This window comes from Pogona vitticeps, chromosome 11 (genome assembly GCF_051106095.1).
Source record: "Pogona vitticeps strain Pit_001003342236 chromosome 11, PviZW2.1, whole genome shotgun sequence".
Lineage (NCBI taxonomy): Eukaryota > Metazoa > Chordata > Lepidosauria > Squamata > Agamidae > Pogona > Pogona vitticeps.
The window spans coordinates 23527398-23535408 of record NC_135793.1 but is presented as its reverse complement, the minus strand read 5'-3'; the positions used below and the strand labels follow the sequence as shown (position 1 = coordinate 23535408).

The 8011-nt window shown below is 43.7% G+C and overlaps 1 long non-coding RNA gene across 1 annotated transcript; it reads left to right on the top strand.

Annotated features, from left to right (window-relative positions):
• Positions 1–3227: 3227 nt before the first annotated feature.
• LOC144584512 (uncharacterized) lies at positions 3228–5855 on the top strand. The gene is made up of 2 exons (XR_013538813.1): positions 3228–4005; positions 4223–5855. It is a non-coding gene; the product is annotated as an uncharacterized LOC144584512 (long non-coding RNA).
• Positions 5856–8011: the final 2156 nt, after the last annotated feature.

The following is an 8011-nucleotide window of genomic DNA, read 5'->3' as shown; positions in this document are numbered from 1 at the left end:
TCAGCTGTGGCTTTGTAGTAGATGTTTTACAGCTCACACAGGGCTTTTCTTTCTCTGTTTTTTTTTTTGGGGGGGGGGGGTCCTTCATTGTAGTGATTAACCTGCCTGTCTAGAAAGGTGTCGGCTAAGCTAGGATGCTCTCCGTTTCCCCCCTTGCAATTTTGGAATTTTTGGAGCAACTTCCAACCAAGAAGAACGGCTCGGCTCGCGGTTTTCCAAACGTCCAGCGGCTCCAGGAAGGGACCTGGCCAACGTGGAACATCTAAACAAATTAATGCACAATGATGTCCCATGATAACATCTGCCAGCTTCCTCTTGGATGCTTGGGGGGTGGGAGTGGGTGGGAGAGTGACCCTTAGGCTCCATCTTTTATGATTTTGGTATTTTCCCTCCACTGCGGCTATCCTACCCCCCCATGCGCGGCCATGAGCTTGTCCCCTTGTTGCCATGGAGATATTACAGGCCTGAAATTTTTCACAGGCCATTAACTATGAAGTTTTCTTCTTCTCCTCTCTCTCTCTCTCTCTTTACCCCCACAAACCCCTTTCAGGCGGAGGGGATCAGAATCCGTGTTTTGATAAATCCTTCCTACGTTCTCTCTGTTTCTCTTTCTTTCTCACTTCAGCTGCTTCCCTCCGAGGCGGCCCAACGCCACCTTGATTTACGACAGGTTGCCCCCTGGTTTTAAATAAGGTGTGCGTTTGGGTGCATGCCTCCTGTCTTTTTTCTGCCTCTCGTTTGAAGAAGAAGTAACGAAGAAGGAGGCGGCGGAGGAATGAAAAAGAATCTCTCTAAACCCTATAAAGTCAAGCTCAAAAGCTTGGTTATTGTTGCCGGCTGTATTTCTCCTTCTCTGTGGTTGTCAGGGCCTAATTCAAAGTAATTCAGGGTACCCAGTGGGCCCAGCGCTGAGCGCCACAGGAAATTATGATAGCAAAAGTCTTCCTGTCGTAGTGCGAGCTGGGGACTACAAAGTGCCTAAGGCTGCGGGTTACCTGAATAGGGTTGAATTAGACTAGACAACCGCATCATCCCATTGCTTAATCTATTAGAGCGATATACAAGCGGCAATTGTGGGGTTGCAAAAGTGGGATTAATTCACTTCTTCGAGTGAATTGATTTTCTTGTGAGAACAAAAAAAGAAAGAAAGAAAGAAAAGAAGATGAAGAAGGGGGTTAGGTGGGGTGCAGGATTGGGGGGGGGAAGAGAAAAGAGAAGCTTCATTTGGGTCGCAGGGCCCGCAAAGTTTCATGAATGAGTTTGACTCCCCGAGTCTTAGAATTAAAGCAATCATTGGAGGGGGTTTATTTTTTTTAAATGGTCCCAATGGGATGCGCAGGTGAGAGAGAGAGAGAGAGAAAATAAGAATAATTAGCTGGAAAAGGCTGCGATTAAAATGTGTGGAGAATGTATAGGGCCACTTAGGACCCTAGGATTGGCTGAGCACTCTAATGTGTGGGTTGTCCTTGGCACGATTGTTTATTTATTTGAAATATATTTTTTTTACTCCACCTTTCTCCTTAAAAAGGGCCCAAGGCGGCTTGCATCCTTAAAAGACTATCCATGTTTAAAGCTAAAAACAAACAACAATCCAGGAAGTATACTAATGCTGAAAAGGATCAAACAAATGGTGCGCTTAAAAAAAGATACAGAAAAGCAACATAAAAAAAAAGAGAGAGAGAGAGAGAGAGAGATTCAAAGTGTTAGAGCACAACCATCCATTAAAAAAAATCCCACTCAGGTTCACTCAAAGAAAGTCTGCCTGAAGAGAAAGGAATTTGCCTGCTTGCAGATGGCCAGCAAAGATGGGGCCAGGCTGGCCTCTTGTGGGAGGGAGTTCCAGAGTCTCCCTTATGTCACGGCAGAGAATGCAGTCTATTTCTGTCTCTCTGTGTGTTTTTAAAACATTCTCTGTGGAATGGGTTGGCTTTATTTAATATTCTTAGGAGAAAAAAAGAACTAACTTTAAATTGCTCATACATTCTGATGGTGGAAGAGAGCTTACTGGGCCCCAACTGAATTTTGGTGTCTGACAGAACATGTTAAACCAGGATTGTGTTGCTCAAATAGAAAAATAAACGAGTTTGTTTGTGTCTTTGAAATGTTGCCTCTTGTTATGGGCCAGTGTTGAGTGATGACAATCTCTTCACTTCAGTGCTTTCTTTCCCCCTCTCCACTCTCCCCCTCTCCCCCAATTCTTTTTAAAATGAAAGTTTTGCAATGTAAAAGGCATCAGCTGTAGAAACAGAGAGTTTTTGTAATGGTTCTGAAATGAAATGATGATGGCTCGGCCACAATTTAGTAAATATTAGCTTTGTATTGCTCTCTCTCTCTCTCTCTCTCTCTCTCTCTCTCTTCCAGTTCTAAAGGAGATGGATTTCACTCCAATATATGAACGAGTTTGCTTCTACCAGCCAGCTTCCCTGTGAATCTTTCTCTAGCTTCCACCCTCAGAATGGGTGCTGCTACCATAAACTCCATTTCTGAGCAAACTGTGTACCTCAAAAGGTGAAGAAGGAATCGACCCACGGAGTAATATGAACCAAAAGCCTTCACCACTCAGTGCAGAGATAATTGATTCTCTTCCCTACCCCATTGTGTTGTGCCTGGTACAAGTTGGTAGATTTCCGTGCTCTGGTTACACGATGGTTCCCAACCTTGAGTCCCCAGTTGTTGTTCTTGGACTAAAACTCCCAGAAGCCTTCACCACTGACTGTGCTTTCAGGAACATTTGCCAGTGCAGAGATAATTGATTCTCTTCCCTACCCCATTGTGTTGTGCTTGGTACAAGTTGGTAGATTTCCATGCTCTGGTTACACAGTGGTTCCCAACCTTGGGTCCCCAGAAGTTCTTGGACTAAAACTCCCAGAAGCCTTCACCACTGACTGTGCTTTCAGGAACATTTGCCAGTTATAGGAGGGGAGGGATTTCAGTGGAATATCATGAAAAACCTCTGGAGGGGATCAGCAGCTTGATAACTGTACAAGGAGAAGCCAAACAAGCCATTTGGGGTCCTTTCACTTCTATTTCCTACACTGAGCAAGCGTTGTACTAAATGGTGTACTGGGTCCCCTCCAATATCCCAAAAGTATGGTGCATGCTTCCATAATATCTAGCCCATGGAACCATCCATAGCATCTTTCATGTAGAGCAGTGGTTCCCAACCTTGGGTCTCCAGATGTTCTTGGTCTTAAACTCCCAGATGAGTTCACCCACTAGCTGTGCTGGCCAGGACTTCTGGGAGTTGTAGCCCAAGAACGACAACTGGGGACCCAAGGTTGGGAACGAAAGCCTGAAATCCTCAACTCTGTGGGCATTTCAGACAGCTCATAGGGCAGACCTGGGCAAAGTGCGGCCCGAGGGCCACATATGGCCCGTGAGCCGCTCCTCTCCGGCCCGTGGACAGTTTTGAACATCAAAACCATTTATGGCTTTTTCTCTAAAGTTGATCAGTTGCTTATCTTTAACATACTGCAAAAAACCTACAGTATTTAGTATTTGTGAAGATTAGCAAGTTTAAAATAAAAACAATCATAACATCACTGTTTCATTTTATTTTAAAGTAAAGTTGGTTCGGCCCCCGGACACAGTTCAGATTTTTCATGTGCCCCCCCTATAGAAATTAATTGCCCACCCCTGTCATAGGGCCATTCACAAAACAACTTCTGAGTTGTTTAGCCCACGATTGTCATCTCCTTCTCAACAACAAAGATTCTAGGCAGACCTTGTTCCTAGTCCTACTGGGAGATCCCTAAAAGAATATTAACAAGGTTTGGTGTTGTTTAAGTTTTGAAATCAAACAAAATGGGTGTGCTTGAAGTCCCATGAATCTGGCTGTCTACCGGCATCATTGTGTCGTTGTTGTTTTCTTCTATTAGGTTTTTATTTCTTTATTTTAGGATGTGATTGAACTTCATCTGCCCATTACAGAACCTGCATCAGGGAAGGATAACACCTATGTGGTTGCTGGACCATGGAAAAGAATAGGTTATATATAATTTTCAGGTGGGTTTAAGAAAGGATAGAAAATTAGCCGTGTTGATTCAATGTCCTTTTCGTTTGCTCCCAGTGTCTGGAATTGTTATTGCTTCTGGATTGCCAGATTTCCATCACAGTTCCATGGGGGAAGGAATGAAGGAAAACATCCTCCCTGATCGGAAAGGTGGAGTATGGGATCAACCAGGCTGATTCACTCTGAGAAACTGTCCTTACTGCTTCACAGATTCATGGAAGTTGTTGTCCAAGAACATCTGGACATCCAAGCTTGAGGACCACAGTTTTAGAAGGTGTGGAGGTGTCGGACGACGCCTGGGGAGAAAACCGTGGATTCTCATCTCTGAAAACAGAAAGCTGACTGCAAGCCGGAGGTCCTGCTTGGCCTGATGATTCAAACAATCCTATTCAGCTCTATTGTCATGTCTGTATTTAGGCGAAGAGGAAAACTGTCCGAATCAAGCCACCAGAATCTCAGGACCTTCTGAAAGATTTTAAGGGGTGCAAGCCAAGAATAGTCTTGGTGGATATGCAGGAGAGAAGGAAGAATAATGTTCCTGATGGAGAAGTTGTTGCTTTCTATCCCAGTGGGAGATTTTATGCTCTGGACCAGGCAGGAGGTCCTTTACATCTTGGCGAAAGAGAGGATATCAGAGGACGGGCCTGCATCATTTGTTCCTGGCACAGGTACAAAATATCTCTGGCCACAGGTGAAGGACTGTCTCAAGCAGGAAACCCCAGGGAGCCATCTTTACTGTCTCTCCAAAATGGAGATCCAAATATTGTAAACCAAAGGACTCATTTAGTTACTGTAGAGAATGGAAATGTTTATTCACCTCTTCCAGATATCGTTGACAATATAAGACTCTGATTACAATGCTGAGAAGTTTAATATGTGATATATTCTCAGCAGCATTAAAATAAAGCAATATCTATCTATCTATCTATCTATCTATCTATCTATCTATCTATCTATCTATCTATCTATCTATCTATCTATCTATCTATCTATCTATCTATCTATCTATCTATCTATCTATCTATCTATCTATCTATTTATTTATTTATGTACCCCACACATCTAGACAGATATCCCCTTCCAGCCCGGCAGTTATAAGATGATTATCTTAGATGATGATGATGATGATGATGATGATGATGATGATGCTATTATTATAATAATAATTTATTGATGTAAATTCACACCTTCTCTTTTCCCTGCTGCTGTTTCCTCCTGATCATTCCAAGACAATGTGTGTTATCCATTACAACTGAAGAAGGCTTTTTGTTGTTATCCCTGGCCTACTTAATTTATTCCTTCTCATTATATCTCGTGGAAAGAAACTTGTAGATTGATAAATCTTGAGAAATTACCCCCGAATGCCTCAAAATGTTACTTCACTTTTCTGAGGTCAAGTAAGTAGAAGTTGTTACTGGCTACACCGAAAGGGGAAAATCTACACACAAAACCCATGACGGATGGTAATGCTGGCTTTTAAAATTTTGAAATGTAGCTGTGTTGTGAAGAACATGGAACTTGTTGCAAACAGTCTGTTACCTTTCACTCATCAGAGGACATTTTTAATTGTAGTCTATTTATTTATTTATTTATTTATATACCCTGTCCATCTGGTCTTACGACCACTCTAGGCGGCTTCCAAATGCATAGATAAAAACATACAATTATGACGCAGAAATTATTACATCAAATAATAAATTAATATTTATTCTGAGGTCATGCAGGCTTTTGAAATCCTGGAAGAAACCTTCAAACACCGTTTGACCAGGAACGACGGTGGAACAGAAAAATCGACATTAGCAATCCTGAGTGTCTAACTGATAGCGGCTCTGAAAAAAACAAACTATGATCCATATTCAAATGAAAGATGGGACACACCTAATAAAGTAAGCTTTCTCCTCCAGTGTGAAGGCAATGTCTAAGGAAGGCAATTTCCAGGGGATGTCAGGAGCATTTGAAAGGTACGGCTTGGGGTGTGTGATGGAAAAGACTAGCAAACAGGGCAGGGGAGGGAGAACTCTGCTACTCCAGGCTGATTTATTTTCATGTCTCTAGTTATTTTAAATATTCCCTTGATGGAAAAGGGGCTTCTCTCTGATCAGCCTAACTGAGAGTGCAGAAAGACACAACTGTGCGTTGGTTGGTTGGGTGTCAACTGTCAACCTTCTTGGGGACACATGCTTTTTTCCAAGCTGGTGTTCACTTGGCTTAATTTGAGCTTTCCCAGGTCTTTTTTGGGGGGTTGATGTGCCTCTTTTTCAGAGGGAAAGATGCCATGGCTCGGCCTAGAGAAAAATCAAAGCCCGTTGGCTGCCGTTGCCTTCCCGCAGCCCCTGTCCACATGTCTGACTCCCTACCACGGCCCGGAGCCTTGACGTGGCCCTTTTGCCGAGGACGCCATCAATTATGTCCAAAGACGCTAATTTACTTTTCAGGATTTTGGCCCCCCGTCCTCGGCCCTTCCCCTCCACCGGCCGACCCACCAGCTGAGGACGTGGCCCCCTTTTTCCACTCCTTGACTGTTGTGACTTTAAACAGGTTCAATTCAGCTGCTGTCTGCTAAGCCCCGCGCAAGGGGACAATGCTTTCCGATCTGCCTTTTATGGTTTATTGGAAACCGGTGGTCCGCACTGCAGCTCCGGACGGTGATTAACCAGAGGGAAAACAAAGGACACAAGGCTAAGTTGATGTTGCAGGAGGGCTGAGCCCACTTCATTAAGGCCCTTAAGAGGGACCCTTTTCTTCTCCGGTGCTTGTTCAAAACTTTTCAGGTCTCAATTTAATCACGTAATTCTCCCTTAAGTAGCAAGAGAATCTTGCTGCGCCGCGGGGGGCCCCTTTTGGCAGATGACAACTTCGCAAGATAAATTATATATAAATATCTTCATGGACTCCGTTGGAGGAAACCGTTGTTGGGTTTGTCATGCATTCAAACAAATGGGCTGGTTTCTTAAAAGGGGTGTTTCAGACACTCTCTGATTGTTCTCGGAAGGGAGATTTGGGGGGGGGAGAAAAACAGGAAATAAAAAGAAATTGTTTCTTTTGAAACAGATGCAAACGGACCAGATTGGTTTCTTTTCTTTACCCTGTTTTCAATCAACACTCCGCACAGGAAAAAATTCTTTTTTTAAAAAAGGACTTTCATAGTGGCCTGAAACATGAAAATTGGAGTTGTCACCCGATTAAAGAAGAGAGTTGTCGGTGAATTATATAAGTCAATTAATCAATCAGCTCCATTAGCATGTGAGTAAAATCCTGGACTTCAAAGCAAAAGAAAAACATGCTGATTTGTTTTTCCCTCCCCCCCCAAAAAAAGATACAGGCACCTCCAGAGCGATCTTAGAAGGAACATCTTCTCTGGAAGATGCAGAAATGTTAAAAAGAGATGGTGCTGTTTTCACCATTCCAGTAAGGCAGGAATCTGCCTTCTTCTGAGTCAGAGCCTTGATCCATCTGACCCAGTATAGCTAGCTCGGGCTGGCAGGAACAGCTTTCATAGTTTTCAAGCCAGATTCAAGCTGCAGCTGGAGATCCATGCTCTTTCTTGGTGATCTTCCACCTGACCACTAACCAGGTCCTATGCAGTCTGGTTTCCAAACGCTGGTGACGTGAGGGGTATTCAGGGTGGCAGAAAGCCTCCCAGCTGGTTGTTGGTTTCCTGTGGATGGAGGTCCCGCTGAATCCTAGATCCAGCATAGCAGACCAGGCTGACTCTGTAAGGGAGAGCCATGCAGATGAGATACAATTGATGTATTTAATTTTTCATCTATAGGACACCCACAGCGGGATGGAATCTTAGAAGTACTGTTTGCTCGTCCTGTCGTTCCAGCAAAGCAGGATCCCCTGGAATCATCCTAACACACCTGTTTCTGGGAAAAGGGTTCTATGAGAACCATACTGTGGAAAGAGTAGCTTCCCCCCCCCCCTTTCTAGACCACTACTCCCAAAAGGCCGGGAAGGAAGGGGAAAAGAGAATAACTCCATCCATTATTGCTTCAG